We start from the raw sequence: 20,637 nt of genomic DNA, 5'->3' as shown, positions 1-20,637 counted from the left end.
AAGGCGTCCCCTTGAAGCCAAAATAGCTCTGATAGCAAATGTAGGTTTTAACTCCGTACAGAAATTACCTACATACAAATTCTAAAACACAGAAAATAAACAATGCGAGAGCATAACACATAAAACATATATACATAGAGATTTTCCCTTGGATCCCAAAACCGGGACTACCAGCTTGATTTTTCATTATGTTCCTTTCAATGTTACAATACATATTTATACATGTTGAAGCATCCAATACCATGGACTGAAAACCATCGCATCCAAAACCATGGACCGAAAGCCGTCGAGTCCAAAACCATGTGTGAAAAACATGCACAAAACCATAAGTAGGTCCACCCAACCTAATATAGAGTCCAAAACCAAAAATTTCCAGGGCGTTGCCCCAGACCCCATAGAGTGGGGTTACTTGCACCCCTCAAACCCCTTGTGACTCCCCCCACTACGCAATCAGCGCAATGAAGGGGGGGCTTCATCCCCCTTCTAACCCCCCGGTTAACTATGTGGGCTAGTCATGGAAAGAATATAACACAACCCAACATTATCCAGATAAGAGCATAGATCATCTCTAAGAAGATGATACATTAAATCAGTTGAAGACATGCTACATCAACTGATTCTCCAAGGTGACTCCTTCACTTGTCATTGTGTTGCATCTCGTCATCATGCTACACCTCACCGTGCTGCACCATGTTGCACCCATCATCACAATGTTGGACCTCATGACCATGTTGTACACATCATATTTCTGCGCCTTATGTTGCATTGTTGTCCCATGTGCCATTGTTGCACCATGATAGCCACTGATGTCCTATGTTGCATACTGTTGTCCCACTATTAGTGACATAGTCATTCCATGTTAACTTGTTGTCCCATTGTTTTTGATGTTGTCCCATCATAGTATGTTGTTGTCCGATCAATGTCATTGATGTCCCAACATAGTATGTTTTTGTCCCATCACTGTCACTGTTGTCCCATCATAGTATGTTGTTGTCCCATAAATGTCATTGATGTCCCATCGTAGTATGTTGTTGTCCCATCAATGTTATTGTTGTCCCATCATAGTATGTTGTTGTCCCATCACTGTCATGGTTGTCCCATCATAGTATGTTGTTGTCCCATCACTGTCATTGCTGTCCCAATCGTTATTGCAACACCATGTCTTGTTGTTGTCCCAATTGCTATTGTAGCACCATGTCTTGTTGTTGTCTCAATTATTAGCATTGTTGTCCTGGGCATGTTTGAGTCCTCAAACTCTCATGTTGTCCCTGTTTTGAGGGTCACGTACAGCCCACCTTTTCAGTCATATTAGGCTTGCATCTAGGGCATCGTAGATTAGCGTTATGGTTTCCTTTAGACATCATTAGGGCTGCCTTTAGACAACATTTATGGCTGCCCTTTAGACTGCATTTAGGGCTTCCCTTTAGACTGCATTTAGGGATTCTCTTAGACTGCTTCTAGGGCTGCATTTTAGACAGCGTTTAGGGCTACTCTTAGACTGCGTCTAGGGCTACCTTTTGGAAAACGTTAGGGCCTCTCTTAGACTGCTTCTAGGGATACCTTTTGGACAGCGTTAGGGCCTCTCTTAGTTGTGATAAAATTCCTCCAAGACTGCAGCTAGGGCATGCTTCCTTGACAGCGTTTTTGACTTCTTCTTTGACATCATCTAGGGCTAGAGCAACTCCATTAGTCTTCTTTCCTCCAATGTCTAGGGCTTCCACTCCTATATTTCCCTTCCACTAAAACCCAAGACAAGTGGAGAGAAATCAAGATAGAAGTGTGTGTGAGAAATGACTCTCAAGTCATCTCCTTTTATACTAAAACGTTGAGCACTTGTGGGGTTTATTTGGTTGTTGGCCGACCTTGAAAAATTGTCTAATAAAACAAATAAATTTATATCTCCATGAATACTTATCGGAATTGGATGATATTTAGATCAATCCTACACCTCTCGATGAGAGGGATCCAAGAAAAATATCAGTTGCCATAAATAAGATGACCCACATGGAATTTGTCCCTAGTTGCCAATTTAACACATATCAAAACTCGTGTTGGTAGAGCTAGGTCAAAGAACTACAACCTTCCATCAGCATGGGCAGGCAGTGGATCAAAATGCACTGGTCCTAAAATTTAGGGTTTCAATCAACCTTCTTCAGAATTGACTCAGGGAAATTTTCCTTTAGTTCTTCAAGGATGTTTTTGTTTGTGTATCATGATAGATATACTTCATAGTTGTCATCATTTTTCACTTAGGGATATGGAACAAGAAGTGAACAGGAGATGTGACAAAATATTGTGTAACAGTAATGATGGGAAATATTTAACAACATATGATTCTGCATGGACAACACAAATATGAACATCTTTTTTTTCCTCATCTTGCATTCTTAACATTTATAATTGTTCTCTTAGATTGCTAAGAATTTTTGTTTTAAAGTCATCAAACAAATTTCCAAGTTTATTTTGACTTAACGATCTTGATACTGATTTACTTACTCTTTCCCTTCCTCTTGATATGTGTTTGCATGTTTCACAAATTTGTCCATATGATAATTGGTATACATCACCTCTACTCATGAGATCAAGGAGATCAATCCACTCATCCCTAATTGTTCCAAGTAAGAGGGTTTTTAGTGTGTTAGATCCTAAATGATGTAATTTTTCCTTCTTAACATTATATATGAACCTCTCTATTAAATCCTCAAGGCTGTCATATTTTTTTTATTCATTCTATTGTAGCGGTTGCAACACCCTCCAAAATTTTGGCCTACACTCAAATTTTGGAGCATATTGTGGATCTTGTGATCGGTCGTTCCTTATTCATTTATTGGTAAGCTGATAATTTCAAGTTCCCTTCTCCGATCTTAAGAGTCGTTCACGCTTTTATCTTTATATAGAAAGTGTCATCTTCGGGCATGAGAGTTATCGCTTGTCATTCAAAGGGAAGTTTTGGTTTCCTTCAAAAAAAATCTTTGTGAAAATGAGTTTTTCCCATCATGTAGACATGTTTTTCACTCATTTCCAAAGTTTCACGTACTATTACACAAGTGTCGTCATTATCCTCACAAATTCTATCGTCAGAGCCGTACTTGTCGTAAGCTTCCACAAAGGTTGTTGCATTAAGTGAAATATGTTTTCATATGTTCTGGATGATCTATATTGTATCACTAAGTGTCCAAGTGTGTGGTCACAATCAAGTTCTATCACTATTCACATTGGTTCCACTGATCCCACACTTAGCCAAATTCCGGAGGATTCCTAGCAACCTAGCCTCATCCAGCCTTCCTAAACTGCGCACTTCACATCTACAACCCTCAATATTTTTCCTTGCCTACTGGAACTACACAATGCATAGAAATACCAGCATCCCTTGGCATCCAAAACTGCACAAAGGCTACCTCCAGTGACCTTCCCTCATTTGGAGCTCACTGCCCTCAAGAACTATGCAGATTTGTCCTCCGGGACCTCATCTTGCAGCAACCATTGCCTGCTTGAACTGCGCGATTCTTTCCCTCAGTGGGCACTACACAATTTTTTCCCTCAATGGGATCTATGCAGTCTTATCCCTCAGTCCAACCCAGTCACTGAGCCTTCTCCCCTCTGACCTTATACTAGTTCCAGCTCAATCATTAGATTATCATGCAACATCTTAGACTAGGGGTTTATCAGACTAATGTCGTCTTGTCATGAGTGGATTACAGATACATGAATTCTACCAGGCTATGGAAAGATGATTAAGAAGGAGATGAAGAAGGAGGACATGCTAGATGATACTTAAGGAGTTGAGGAGAAAATATAATTATCAGATAAGAATACCAAGGAACCCAGGGTATGATAGAAGATCGGGACCGCATGAAGACTCCATCTGATTCACAACCCTTTGGAGTGTAGGTACAAAAAAAAAAAAAAAACAAAACAAAACAAAACAAAAACAAAACAAAAAACAAAACAAAAACAAAACAAAACAAAACAAAAAAACAAAAAGCAAAACAAAACAAAAAAACAAAAACAAAAAACAAAAAAAAACAAAAACAAAAGCAAAAAAACAAAAAACAAAAGAACAAAAACAAAAAACAAAAACAAACAAACAAAAACAAAAACAAAAAAACAAAAAAAACCACATCTCATAAAGTTGAAATACACCTCTTATCATAGTATGAATGACAGCTTATCATTGTCATATCATTTTGTCATCAATGACATGCATGGTCGCAAACACTAAAAGCCATTCCATTTGTTTTCTCTAAGTGATTTGCTCCCTTTCACTTGTTGGATCAGTTGTCGTCTTTTGGCATGTTTGATTGTTATGTCATGTTTACGAGTCTTTTCTGGTGGTTTTGAAGTTCGACCTCTATGTATATGAGTTGTCTTGACCATGTAAACATTTGTCGCACTCATGCACAAATTCCTTAACAAGTTCACACAAGTGTCATCACGGTCGTCCTAAAGTCAATCTCAAGTGTCGCACTTATCGCTTCTTGTTATCAAACAGACACACAGGGCGAAATTATTTCTTGTTGCTCTGGTGGTCTATGTTGTTGTGTCATAGAAGTATGCTAAGTGTCTGATTACAAGTTCAAGTTCATCACAAGTCTACCTTCCTCCCGCACAGTCATTTTTTCGAAAATATTCCCGACCAGGAAACTTAGTTGCACCGAACCTTAACTGAACTGCACACTGCGCAGTCTCAACCTTAAGTGTTGTGACCTTGCTTCCTGGAATTGTGCAATGCACAGTCACTTCCCTCCAAGGAAGTTGCATTGTGTAATTCCAAAGCTCAGTAGTCTTCCTTGACCCCCGGAATTGCGCAGAATCTCCTCCCAGTCTGACTTGAACTATGCACTTCGAACTGTCATTCCTCAAGTTTTTCCCCTTGCCTGTTGGAACCCCTAAATGCGCAGAGAACCCAACCTGCCTTGGCCTCCAGAACTGTGCATAGGTGTCTCCCAGTGTCCTTCCTCAGTAGGATCTCACTACCCTCAAGAAGTGTGCAAATATTTCCTCTAGTCCTCTCTACTACCAGGTCCTCCTTGCCTTTTAAAACTACATAGAACTGACCCCTCATGGCCTTATCCCACATCAGCCATTGCTGGCTTAAACTATGCACGCAATTTTTCTCCCCAGTGGGGACTGTGCTGAAAAGTTCCTCAGTCAACTCTAACCTACACTCTGCACAGTCTTAGTAATAAAACCCTCTCCCTATCACCTGGAACTGTGCAATGTGCAGTTGCTGGGCCCTCTTTCCCAGCCTGTCACTTGTCCTGGGCTTAGTTCATGGATAACAATGCATCAGCTTAGAGTATGAAGTTTTTGAATTGATGTCGTCACGGCATGCGTGAATTGCAGGAATAGGTACACTATCAAGTCATGACGAGATGATGAGGAAGGAGGAGGAAAGCATGCCTAAGACTCACTCGTAGTTGAACAGACGAGTGAATCTATCAAGAGCAAGAAAAGGGACATAAGTTTGTGACCAACTCCCAAGGCCAAAGATCATTGAAGACCCCGCATCATCAAGTTATGGGAGGAAAAAACAAATCATATCCAAGAACACATCTATCACTCGCAGCAACAACCTCTTGATGTTGCTACATCATCAAGCCAATTCACATCATCAATGTCATATCAAGTCGTGTCATGAGATGTCGTAAGCCACATCACTACTATGGACCATGTATATTGTGAATCAAATGTATTGTAAAGTGAAAGTCCAATGGACACACAAGAATATGAAGAGTCATGTAAGTTGAAAAGTCATAGGAAGTTGAACAGTCATGAGGGTATTCAAAGAGTCACAAGGGGAAGCATCACCCTTGGTTATATATACCCCCTCATTATATGAGCAAAGGACTTTTCACCTTGGCTCCTCCTGCAAGGCATTAGAGAGACCAACTAGTTCTTTGAGGAGCAAGGAGTGGCTCCAATGTCCCACTACTGGGGCTAGTGATGTACAATGTAAATATGTGTCTTGGAACTTTTTCTTAATAACAGAAGCCCTTCAGGGCCAACACGTTCTTCATGCATGACTTATGAATGTTTGTAAGACTATTTTGTGGACGTTTGTATTTCATGTTTTCTTTCACATGTACTAAGATAGTTGAATTATTTCAGTTATTTTAGTGCTTAGATTGTTGAGAATGTGTTGTAATGGTTCTTATTGTTGCCCCATCCTTGTGGACTATTCCCTGGGATAGTAAATAGACTTTTCCTTTCTAAAGGTTATAACGACCACCACATTCGTTGTGGAATATTCCGCTGGATGTTAGTTGAATCTTCCTTTGTTCATTCGTTGTAACGACCATCACATCCGTTGTGGACTATTCCACTGGATGTTATATGCAGGTCCTTTCAGTTCATGTATGTCTCTTCCTAAGTGGCACTATTACCTCTCACTTAGAGGATCACTTTCACCTCCCCTTTTGCAGTAAGAGAACCTAGACACAGTTGCATTACACACTCACCAGGCACACTAACCTTGCTTTTCGAAGATACCATTGCATCACTCTCATGTGCTGACAGTAAGAGTTGAGGCAAATCTTTGAGGATCTGGAAACTAGACCTTTATACTAGATGGGACTCCTACACCAAATGGTGTGAGGTATGATTGGGACTTCATATCGGGGAGATCCCCTTAGTTGACGGATTTCCATCACCGTTAACACGTTCTAAAGATTTCTTCTTTAAATCATGGTCTTTATATTTTTCTAGAAATATCTTTTGCATATCATTTCATGATCTTATTGAATTATTCCCTAAACTCATGATCCATTTAAGAGCTATATCCTTTAATGTTGCCAGAAACAATCTCAGCTTTTGAGTGTTCAGTAAGTAATCATAAGATCTACAAAGGATTTCAAATTCAAACAGAGAGTTTTATAGATCCTTTGACCCCATACCATTTAAGTTGGAAAGGAAATATGGAGGGATGTTCTTCATATGAATATTGACATCAGTATCTTGAAAGGGAAATCCAAGAGGATCTTCTTCATTGTTATCATCTCCATCTATTTCTTCTATATTTTCTGCCACCTATTCTTCTTCTACGTGCAAAAGTGGATGGTGATGTGGTTCTTACTGCACAACGTGATCAAATGGGGGGTTGGTGTTGGAGAAGTATTTTTAATTTTTTTTGAATAAGAATGCAAATGCAATGAAATTTTCTATTTTTGAAATGAAATATGCCTAATGAAATTTTTGTTCATGTAGAAAGTAAAATAAATGAATCAACTATGGTAGAAAACAATACATACTTTGACACCTCTCCAACAACGGTGCCAAAAAATGATGAGCCCAAATATTGCAACAAGAATGTTGCAAATCCCAAAGCTACCAGCTTAAATTATCAACCCGGGGTTTTCAAAAAGTTAAGAGGTATTGGCATTGTATGTGCAGCGTTCAATTTTTCCTTCTTTCGTTGATTTAATGAAGTGAATGTCATAAAATCTAACCTAAACTAGTTGCAGAAATAAACCATGCCACTAATTGCAAACAAATAAAATCAATTATTCTACTTGAACAATGAAAATCGTTAATATAATTGCAAAGAGAAGAAATTTAATCTACAACACATAACTAGGAAATTTAGAAACTAAGTCTACTTCACTTGCATTGAAGAGTTTCAAATGTGAAAAATGCTTCCTAACTCTATTTATTATTTTGTGCTTGCAGTGGAGGAAGGAGGGGTCTAGAGTGGTCCTTAGGTCTCCCTAATAATGGATTTAGATCCTAGGGGTCATTATTCATCTATACTAAGTCAAATTTGCAATGGGGATCAAAATTGGTGAAGGAAAGTGATGCTACAAGTTTGCTACAGGCCAAACAGAATTGCTACAGGAGGAGATAATTCACCGAATGACCAAGTAAATCAAATGAAAATTGGATGGGACAAAAATTTTTATTAATTATATTGTATTAAGACTCCATTCCAAGTGGAATCACTCCAAAATACCCTTGTTAACACGTGCTAAAAAATAGCAAAGATTACTACTCTAAAAAGTTCTAGAAATTCAAGAACTAGTGACCTAGTTAACCTATAAAATACCTAACCTAATCAAGTGCAAATGCATTGACGTAAATTTTGTTATTAACTTGAATGGTTTTATGACCTAATACAAGCGGAATAAACTCAATTGAAGTTCATTAACATGTTCTAAAAAATAGCAGAAATTTAATACTATTTGTTACAAACATAGTTACCGATCAAACGAAAACTATTACCTCAGAATAGGTACTTGGGCCCAGAAACCCCAAAAAAATGAAAAAACAAACCAAAAATAAAAAATGTTGTTTATGCATCACCATTTTTCCAGAGTAAATTTTCAATATTTTTTAAAAATAGCAGTAAAAAAACAATAAAAGTCATTTTGTTTGGTGCAAAAAACACCTTGAAATCGAAAAGTGTTGATGCCGGAATAACGTCTTTTTTTTTAGGGTACATTTTCAACATTTTTAAGTAATGACGTTAAAAATAAAATATCATGATTCTAGAAAACTTTAAATTTCCAAAGATTTTCAAGCATGACATTAAAGATAAAATATCACGTCTTTGAAAAGCCTTAAAATTCCAACAATTTTTAAGCATGACATTAAATTTAAAATATTACTTCTTTGAAAAAACTTAAAATTCCAACAATTTTTAAGCATGGTGCTAAGAAAAAATACTTATAACTTTTTTCAACCATAGCATTAAAGATAAAATATCACGACTTATAAAAACACTAAAAATTTTGACAGTTTTTCAACCATGGAATTAAAACAAGAGATTATGACTATAAAACAATCTTAAGTTTTCAAAATAGTTCAAGCATGACATTATGGAAAAATATTGTGACTAAAAAAAAAATTTAAATGAACACCTGAATGAGAGAGATTATACCAAGAGTAATTTTTTTTAAATGCTAAATATATAACAATTTTAAAATCTTAGCCTAGGACAATTTGATATTGCAAAAAAAATCAACTATCAAATTGGCACGCATTGTAGGTGAGCTCAACCCATTGTAATGAAAACTTAAAGACCAACCATGAAATTAACACATTGTGGAGCAGACTTGATTCATTATAACGAAAAATTTAAAATCAACTATCAAATTGCACATAGTGGGATCGAGTTGAAAGACAAGCATCAACACAGAACCTACAAAATAATATATATATATATATATAGAGAGAGAGAGAGAGAGAGATGAAAGATACATAAGAAAACAAACTTTCAAGTATTGAAAAAATAATAATAATAATAACAACTAATAAAACATGACAAAAAAATCAATTATAAAAAATATTATAGAAATGCAAAATTTCAAATATTGAAAAAAAAACAATAAAAGAAAACACAAAAATACAAAATACAAATATTGAAAAAAATAATAATAATAATAACAAGTAATCAAACATAAAAAAATGTGACAAAAAAATCGAATATAAAAAAACAAACAAAAAACTATAAAATGTAAAAACAAAAAAATATATAAAAAATTAAAAATGAAAACAAAAAATTAAAAAAAAAAAAAAAAACAAACAAACAAACAAACAAAACCATTAAAAAAAAAAACAACAACAAAATTGACTTGTAAAAATGAAAAAGCTAAATAAAATGAGAAAACAAAACAAAATAAAAATTAAAAAATTAAAGAAAAAAAAACAAAAACAAAACAAAAAGCAAAAAATAAAAAATAATATATATATATATAGATATATAATTTAAGAAAAATAAAAACCTCATTTAAAATATATATATATATATATATATAATTAAAACTAAAGTAAAAATAAAAATAAATAAAAAAACAATTAAAATTATATATATATATATATATATATATATATTAAAAAATAAAAAAATTCCCCTCTGCCTCCCTTCGTCCCCACCCCACCGCCACCCTTTCTCCCTCGCCCTCCCGACCCCCCTCGCTCCCCCTGCACCCCAACCCACCACACTCCATCCCCCCCTCCGTTACTCCCCACCCACCCCCTCTCTCCCCCACCCGACCCCCACTCGCTCCCCCTCTCACCCCACCTATCACGCCCCTATCCTGGTGGTGGTCTTTCAACCACTCATAGGCAGGTGGGGCACCACCACCCAATTTTTTTCACCAATACTTTCAAGTGTGGACTACGCCTAACATTCAATACTTAGAATATTTTCATTTCACTAAGCATTCATCATTCATTTTACACAGCGGAAACATTCATCTTTAACTTCATTCACATATAAAAGTACACAAGTACAATTAATATTTAAGGGAGGGGCAACTCCCTGATAAGAGCTTGCCCACAATAATATAACAATATAATTTTACAATTTCATATACAGGCCAGCCTTTCAAGGCAACCCCAAAATATACCTTGGCCAAATAATGCCAAATTGTAATTTTCATAATTTTACCCAAGTTGTCGTTCAGCTCGGCCCCACTATCGTGCAGCCTTGCCCGTTTCATCTTTCAGGGCAGTCGACCCTGTCGTGTGGCCTTGCCCACTCTACCTGTGCTTCACAACTCGTCGCATTGTGTCGCCTGCCCGAGTCACTGTGCAACTCCACCCGACGTTGTCGTATAAACTTTTCACCTGGTGCTATCATTCACCTGGTTTGTGGGTTGTGTTAACTCCCTTGGCACCCGTGTCTTACCCACCACCTAGCTCTTCGTTCACACTACCCGAATGTTATGTCACCCAGATTGTGGGTCGTGCAAACTTGCTCGAGCTCGGGTCACACCGCCCAGCCTTGTATTTTTGTGTGGGCGCGTCCAGCTCATGGTTCATGCACTCCGCCCATTCACCTGTCCACCAGCTCACCCGAACCACCCGCTCATCCGCCTACCAGAACTTCGGCCTCCACCCGACTGCAATATACCCGCAAGCAAACCTGCCCTCGCTGCTACCTGGTTCACCCGACCTGCAGTTCTATTTTCCCATGAACTTGCACCTTCGTACGGTCTCCTCGCCTTGGTGCTTCGGACCTCACCTGCCTGCACCTCGGCCTCCTCTTATGCTCGCACTCTCCTTTGCCTCTAATGCTTAGAAGTATGTTTATGCTTGTTTGGTGATGATCTTTCTCCCACCATTCGTCCTCTACTTATACACTTCGCCATGGTTATAACATGGGTCAGCCTGCCTAGGTCAACCTTCCAATTCGATTTTACATGCCCCCAACTGAAGTTGGCTCGCACCCTCATGTCGGCCCATCGAGTCCACCTACCCCAACCTCTCACCGTATAAGGTTTCCATCGTGAGTTTCCACACTTAACCAAAATTTGTCTCCTCCGTTGGCTCGCCGCACACCAACTCATCCCATCATCGCACACGACTCGCCCTCTCACCGACTCGTTGCACCCGGCTCTTCGCCCACCAACTCGTCGCACCTGGATCGTCGCGTTTAACTGAGGGCGTGTCCCCCCAACATGTCGCACGCACAACTCATGGAAGTGACATACTCCCCCACTTTAAATGGTTGTCGTCCTCGACAACATCCATCGTCCATTATCGCAAAGTGTAACTAGATCCAACACTCAAAGACGCTCATGTTGCCTACCTCCACTCCAATGTCACATAAACCATCAAATCTATGTCTCCATAAACAGGAAGTCTCCTTGATCCATGACTTCATTCGATCCATATCTATTGCAAACATCCTTGCAACATATATATCACATCTGACTCCATCATGTATCATCATCATGTGAACTACTGGATAATACTCCATCCAACTCAACATCTCAGTCGTAACGAAGACATCTATATGACACAAACTCAGTGCACTGCATGCCCCCATGTCATCAAACTAGTTGGGTAGCTAATCCAACCATAATGCTCAACCCATGAGAATGTACCTCCCCATGCCACTGTTGGTTGTTTCTCAGCATCCTGTCACAATCTCAACTCGATCAAGAATCCATCCAAGTGTAAAATAAGCCATGCTCAGGTCCATGTTATGTCCATCTCATCTGCAACATGTTTCCCATGATGCTAATGCCAATGTGTTGTTATGCAGTCGCATTCATCCAAGCATCATCAACCTGTCAAAGAAAGAAGCCTTATCTCCAAGGCCCCTTGTAAAGGCGGTGCAATCCTCCTAAAGATCAAGGCCTTGCACACACCTATCTCCAAGGTTGTCTATCAAGAAAGGAGGGCCAAGAAGTTCCCTCCCTGACTCTCATCCACCCATGTGTCTGATTGATGTTGCGTCCTCAAGTACTTGTGCACAACTTCAACCTCCTCATGTGTACAACCAAGCTTCTCAAGCTTGTCTTTCGTCAACTAAAAGTCATATATGCCCATGGCATACCTGCAAAATTCCACTATGCTAGTCGGATCTCTACCTGCATAATCTTCCCCAACCACTGCCACTGAAGAAGTATTCGAACTCCCTCCATCTGCAACTCCATGGTGAAGATCCTTCGTAGAAGATGCACCTGTCAAGTGTTTCAAGATGTGTGAAACTGACTTTCCACCTTCATCTTCTCTTCTAGCTCTTGCAACAAAGTCAACTAACTTCCTTTCCTTCGTTGTTTGAGTCATACATCCAAGTCCTATTTGCTCCACATGATCATGCTTCACATTCAGATCCTTTGGATATAAAGTCATAGGAGCCATCCTTGGTCTATATCCCAAGCAACTCCTTCTATTCATCAGAACCATCATAGTTTTCCCTTCAGCTGTAATCAAGAGAATGTCTCGGTCCACCATTGGTATGGCTTGTGCAACCTTCAAAAAGTCTTTCCCCGGCACCATAGTATGATCATCCAAGTCAACGATCCTCAAGTCCAACTTTCCAAACCATGAACCCACTCTCACCTAAGTTTCCTTCAATACACCAGCCATAGCTTTCATGGTAGAGTTTACCGCTTGGAAAGCACTCCACTCTCTTCCCACTTCAGCTTTCTTCCCAAAAGATTTTGTTGCTTTCTTGCTAAGGAAGCTATGAGTAGCCCCCTGTGTCCACCAATGTAGCAAACCTTTTGCCATGTATGGTTACCTGCACAAAACTTAGCTTCAAGGCATTACCATCCTCTCTAGGCTTGATCTTGCATCTTACTTCAGCAACCTTCTTCAATAATTTGACCTCAGAAGAGTCTTTTGACCTGACTTCCTTCTTAAGGTACTTCAATTCCTTGTTTGGTTCATCTAAGCAATTCGACTCTGACTCGGCTTGAGTTCCTTCAACGTTTTCCTCCATCGCACCTTGCCTAAGTGTACCAATCAATCACACATCAACTCCTTCCATTCAAAGTGAACCAATCTTCTGAACATCTGACTTCATGTTTCGGTGATAGTCCCCAAGTTTGTCAATGTAATCGAGCTCATCTTGCTCTATCACAACAGGCTTTCTACCAAGAAAGTCCTTCTTAATTTCATCCTCAAGTTCCTTGACTTTTTCCTGCGCCATGGTGCTCTTCTCCCTTAGTCAAACTCATTCATCCATGAGTTCTTGGAGTCTATGATCACCCTGTCGTATCTTCTCATCAAGTTCATTGAGTTCATCAGTCTTCCCATGAAGATTATTCAAGTCCTCCCGCATGTCTGCTATCCTGTTTCCCATATGTATCAAGAGTTCCCACTCTTGTACAAGAGCTTCATAGCGTCTTTGTGTTTCATCTTTCCAATAATCAGTCATGTCTTCAAGCTTTTGAAGTGCCCTTTCAACCATCTTCATCCATTCGGCAAGTCTTCAATACCTTCTTTACCTTCAATGGTCATCAGCTTCAAAAACCCAAACTCAACTGAATCAACTGTCAATATCACCTATAACAAAGTGAAAGTGTATCTTCTTCTTCTTCTTCTTGTAAATCTGGTTCAGCTGAATCAACCTCTGATACCACTTGTCACGCCCCTATCCTGGCGGTAGTCTTTCAATCGCTCATAGGCAGGTGCAGCACCACTACCCGATTTCTTTTCACCAATACTTTCAAGTGTGGACTACGCCTAACATTCAACACTTAGAATATTTTCACTTCACTAATCATTCACCATTCATTTACACAGTGGAAACATTCATCTTTAACTTCATTCACATATAAAAATACACAAGTACAATCTTCCCTATCGTACGGCCTTGCCCACTCTACCCGTGCTTCACAACTCATCACACCATGTCACCTGCCTGAGTCACCGTGCAGCTCCACTCTGCGCTCTCGTATAAACTTTTCACCCAACATTGTCGTTCACCTGGTCCGCGGGTCATGTTAACTCCCCTGGCGCCCATGTTTTACCCACTGCCTGGCTCGCGGGTCGTGCAGACTTACCCAAACTCGAGTCGCACCACCCAACCTTGTGTTGTCGTGCGAGCACGCCCAACTCGCGGGCCGTGCACTCCGCCCGTTCACTTATCTACCAGCTCACCCAAGCCACCCGCTCATCCGCTTACCCAAACTCCGCCCTCCGCCAGGCTACCCGAGTACAGTATACCCATGGGCAGACCCGCCCTCGTTGCTACCTGGTTCACCCGACCTGTGGTTCTGTTCGCCCACGAAATTGCAACTTCATTCAGTCTCCTTGCCTTGGTGCTTCGGACCTCACCTACCTACACCTAGCCCTCCTTTTATGCTTGCACTCGCCTTCGCCTTTAATGCTTGGAAGTATGGTTATGCTTGTTCAGTGATTATCTTTCTCCCACCATGCATCCTCTACTTATACAGCTCTCCACGGTTATAACATGGGTCGGCCTGCCCAGGTTGACCTTCCAATTCTATTGTACATGCCCCCAACTCAAGTCGGCTCGCCCCCTCATGTCGGCCTGTCAGGTCCACCTACCCAACCTCTCACCATAAAAGGTCGCCATCGTCAATTTCCACACTTAACCAAATTTTGTCTCCTCCATGGGCTCGTCGCACGCCAACTAGTCCCATCGTCGCATAACGTCGCACACGACTCGCCCGCTCACCAACTCGTCGCACCCGGCTTTTCTCCCATCGACTCGTCGCACCCGGCTCGTCGAGTCTAACTGAAGGCGCGTCGCCCCAACTTGTCGCATGCACAACTCATGGGGCGGGCGGGGGCGGGGTGAGGTGGGATGGAGAGGGTGGCCGAGGAGCGAGGGAGGGGTGGGCTAGGATGGCGCGGGTAGGGGAGGGCGGCGGTGGGGTGGGGTGGAGCGAGGAGCGAGGGGGGTGGGGAGGCGGAGGGAGGGAGGACGAGGGATTTTTTTATTAATTTTTATTTTTTTTAATGGTTTTTTTCTTTTTTATAATTTATATTTTTTTTAAATTTTTTAATTTTAATTGTTTTGGATTTTTTTATTTTATTTTTTTAATGTTTTTTCTTTATATAATTTAGTTTTCTCTTAATTTTAGGTTTTTTTAGATTTTTATAATTTTAATTTTAAAATAAAATTCCTATAATTTTCATTTTTTTAAATTTATTTTTTGTTTTTTTCCGTTAACTTTTTATTCAATTTTTTTTATTTTTACAAGTTAATTTTGGTTTTTTTTTTTACATTTTTATAGGTTTTTTGTTTTTTTTTAATATACTTTTTGTATTTGATTTTTTTTGTCATGGTTTTTTTTTTTTTTACCAACATGAAAATCACCAACATTAAAAAAAATTATCCACACTTAATACATTAGAAAAATTAAAGTGTAAAAATAAACCCAAACAAAAATGGTTGATGCTCATGAGCAATTTTCAAAATCAAAATGGAAATCACTAACAAAAAAAATGTTCACACTTTATACATTAAAAAAAAATTGAAATGTCAAAAATAAGCCCTCTAAAAAAATGTGTTGATGTTGCATCAACACTTTTCAAAATCAGTATGAAAATCACTAACATTTAAAAAATTCTTCATACTTGATAGATAAAAAAAAATTTAAAAAAATAAAAATAAAAATTAATTAATTAAGTGCCAAAAAATATGCTCCAAAAAAATGTGTATTCTGAATCGCCATTTTTCAAAATCCAGTGATTTTTTGCTACCTAAAAAAAACGCATACTAGGTAATTTTCTCATTCGATCGGTAACTGTTTACAAGGGACTTCTAGAAATGCTATATTTGTGAATAAGTAAACCAATCCAAGTAGCTCAATGATGACTATGACCTTCCAAAGCTTTTCTAAGGATGAATCATGCTTGTGACTCTATAAATAACCTGCAAAATAACTCACTTCAACAATTTAGCCCAATCCTACAGCAAAAGAAGCATCAATACTAAATGCAAAAATAGGAAAAACAAGAATAAGAAATGCATGTAAATAAGAATTGAAAAGAAGAAAAGAAAGTTATACAAAATGGCTTTGAGGCTCCTAGGATGGCGAAGGCCAAGGATAATCAAAGCCTTGTGAAGGATACCAAGCTTTAGGAGCTAAAAATGGCACCAAACATCATTATTTGAATCAATCCAAGTACATCCCTGCCAAAAATGAAAGGGGAACTACAAAAATACAAGTTTTCTCCACAAGAAGACTAAAAAATACATCCCTCTAGAGGAAAATTCGAATTGATACTTATACGTAATGATGAGGAAGAATTCTCCTTGAAAAGAGAAAGATTTCCCCTCCAAAATCCCTCAAATAGTGGATTTTGTTCCCAATGCTAGTAATCTACATTAAATGATAGGGAACACATTCTTAGGTTTTCTCAATCATTGGAGGTTCAGAATTTGTCACTAATTTCATGATATTTTGTTCATTTATTATCCAATCCTGATCCTCCTGAAGCAGGGAGCAAGTCTCTAGATTATCTCATCCTCCAAATCTTCATAATCTGCCCAATATTCTCACAATATTCTACAAAAATAAATAATATTAGGCACAAATATGCAATTATCTTTAAACCTTCCTAACGAACATATTAAAGTTAAAAATGTTTCATCTAATGAAAAGAGGTTTAATGTGCTGAAGGGTGGTCATATGGGCCTTAATTTATGTCTAATTTGGAGACCCATCAGTATGACCAATATATCTTCTTGGTTGTTGAAGACCATTTCTAAGAAGTGATACATCCAAGGTGAATCTTCGTTCGTGCAAGAGTCTTGTTTCTAGAACATATGTTTGACTGATGAGTGTGCTTACCACAATGCTACCAAGAATGAAGATCAAAACATTGATATTTTACATGGCCAACTCTATTACAATGTTAGCATCTGCAAATATGTTGTGGCTATGGAACAAGAGAAGGATGTGGAACAAGTGAATATGAACCATTCCAAAGAAATATAGCACTTTGAAATTCGATGGGTTTGGAATAGTCCAAAATATAAAAGGATGCATCCTTGTCATATCCAAGGCTATTTTTGTTCCTATTGTTAACAACTTTTTCCCATGGTCTGATCATAGGCTTGGTAACTGTAGGTTGAACCTGTACATCTTTATGCAAATATGCTCCCAAAATGGTGTTGTGATATATATATATATATATATATATATATATATATATATATATATATATCAGAGTTTTATCCCCGCCAATACTCTACCATCAGGCCTACCAAAGTAATTAGCTCCAGAATTCCACTATAATATAATTAATACATAAACCTTACCTCAACTTTATATATCCGAACCCAAGATAAGAACTATATGTCTTCCTCCATTATATACTATAGCTCCACCATCGTCAACTATAGAACACGCCTGACCTACTACAGAACATACGCTATTATTCTAAAACAAAAATTGAATTTTTTCATCAAGCCCTTGGTGCTATATATATATATATATATTATTTCAATGGTCACGAGCCAACCATAGGACCACGAAATTTGGTGGGAATTTCAATGCCAAACCATTATAAAACCAAATTCAATGCTTCTAGACCCATATGACCATTTGAAGACAACATACATTTTGTGTGGCCTTCCTCATGTGACTTGGACCCAATATTCCTTAGTCGCTCCTTTGTTGACATCACCATGAGGTCACACTTGCCACATGGCACACCTTGAATGGGCCACATGTCACACAAATTTGGGCCCATTGGATGGCTGAAAATGTCATTTCTTCCTACCACGTGGAAGCTTTCAAAGGCACCACATCAACATGTTGACGTCATCATAATCCAAGTCATCTCCCAATGAAATCGTGCCACATGTCATCATCCAGTTGGGCGGTTAACCTTTGCATATATTTACCTTCATCAAGTCGTTGACCTATTGGGAACATTGTTGATATGTTTTGAACATATGTGATCTTTAACTACATTAACCAGTGCATAACTTGATGTGTTCGTGGTCATTGAATTTCTTGTCCAGAGGTGGATTTTCTCCCAACTTGCACAATGTTTAACAAATTGATCATTTTGGTTTTAGCCCTATAGTCTAGCCTTGTAATTTTGCCCCAACTAATATTGATCTTCAACAAGCCATATCTTCTCAGGCGGGAGAATTTTTTCTAATATACTATTGGAAAGGTATCAACACGAAATATGAAACCATGTTATTTGTAAGATATTTTGAGCATATTAACTTCATTAAAAACTCAAATAACTTCAATCTCCCATATCCTCATGTAATAATACCTTGCGAAAAATCAAGTTGTCATACTACTTCACGAAGTGTCCTGCTTCTTCTTTGATCATCAAGGATGGTCCTACTATTGTTTTCCTTCCATCCCCCTTTGTCAATGTCATCTTTTTGTCATAAATGAAAACATTATGTGCAACAATATCCCCTTTTTTCATTGATGGAAACACCCCTAAAATTGATGATCATTGGATTTCAAAGAAAACCAAGAGCTCCAAGTGAAGTGATGCAATCTCTCCCTGTTACAAATATAAGTGAAATTCTTGCAATCTCTCCCAGTAAAATCATTGCCTGCAATTTATCCCCCTTTGACATCAATGGAAAAGGGTCACATATATCTATAGAATGTTGTCAAGTAAACAAACTTGTATGAGTACCTATTTCTGGATTATCTTGTGGACCTGTCATGAATCATACTCCTTTCTTGTTAACATATAATATCCCCCTGGTACCATGCTTCAGCTATATGCTCCCCTCGAAACTATGTTTATGCTACTTGCTTGTGATTGTTCCTGTTCTCCACCTGAAACCATGTTACTTTTATGTTTTCCATTATTGTTGTATTATACCTAAACTCCCCCTGAGATCATGTGCTATAGGTACCTATCATATTCTTGCTTTAGTTTCCCTTGAATTATTTTGTAGACCTAAATTCTCTTATGGATGTGATGAAGTATCCCTCTGTTTAACGACAAGAAAGCTTCCTCTATTCTTTCTCTATTTGAATCCACATGCTCAGTGAGTATATGTATCTATATCAATACCTTCATCGTAGTCTTCCTCTATCAATATTCATGCTTGATTGATGATGTATTTTATCCTTTGAACTTGGTCATGCCTTATTCCTTTTAAATCACCCATGCATGTTATTATTGCAATCAATGTATGTCTGTCATAATAGTCTTCAAATAGAAAACTCCTCTATTAAGAAGAACTTTAAATGGAAAAATAATAGGTTCTACCTTAGGGAACATAACATAATTAGCAACTCATGGCAGGTCCTTGATCACTCAAGATAGGTTCAACTTCTTTATCACATTTTTTCTCCTCCAAATATTGATGGGACTTTCTCTTTGCCTCGTATGTCCTTCTCCTTTCTTGATTTGTTGATGGAATCTCATGCTGCATTCTTGTGCAATGTGACCAAGATAGTGGAATCTAAATAATCTTGCATAATAATTGAATGAAGGAGAAATTGATGCATACTTTCTTCCTTTAAAACCACATATATTCAATTTCTCTACATACTTTCTTCTGGAATACGGATAACCATTTCTCTCATAGGCTCTGCAATCCTTAGTCTTATGTCCAAAATTAATACATAGAAAGCAACAACCAAAAAATGTACTTTAATATCTAGATGGGAAAAATTCCCTTGATGGTCTTCTGAAGTCACTTTTCCTCATAGAAGAATTCTTCATTACCTTTCTTTCTTCTTCTTGATGGGGCATCTTGGTGCAACAATCTAGAGTAGCAACTTTTGTATTTTGGCCTTCATTTTTGTCTTCAAAATTTTCTTCAATTTCATCTCTTGAATATTCCTTGTAAGAAGACTTACTTGTATAGTCGATACATGTCCTCTTACTTTAATCCAATGTTTGAAAACTTCTCAAGATTTTGTTGAGTTTTTCAACTTCAGCCCTTGATGAAATAAACTCTTCAAATTGAGACTTCAAGGAGATGATTTTTTCTTTAAGAATATTGGTCAAATTTTCTTATCTTTGTCTTACTTCCTTTTTATCAGTTTGAATGCAAATGGAGACATTTTTTTCTTATTTTATGTCTTTATCATTTATTTTCTTGGTCCTTGATTCATCAAGTATATATATATTAGTGTCAATCCTGTCTGTTTTAGTTATCAATTTGCATGTGTTTGACTTTCAAATTCACACCTCTTGGGGTTGAAGATGACATAAAAACCATGATCACATATTTGACTGACACTTAAGATATTATATTTAAGCCCTTCTATGTACAAGAAATCTTGTGCTTTAGTTCTTCCATCATCAATGACAAACGTTCCTTTTCCAATTATTTTAGCAGATGCATTGTTTCCAAAGTTCACATTACCTTCATTTATCTCCTTGATGTTGATGAACTTACTTTGATCCCCTGCCATGTGTCTTGAAAAACCATTATTGATATACCACTTATCCTTTTGCTTTTGTGCATATAATATAACACCA

Source organism: Pinus tabuliformis, chromosome 2_2 (genome assembly GCF_031772625.1).
Source record: "Pinus tabuliformis cultivar Carrire ecotype Pingquan chromosome 2_2, CPIR1, whole genome shotgun sequence".
NCBI lineage: Eukaryota > Viridiplantae > Streptophyta > Pinopsida > Pinales > Pinaceae > Pinus > Pinus tabuliformis.
This window is presented reverse-complemented; position numbering follows the sequence as displayed.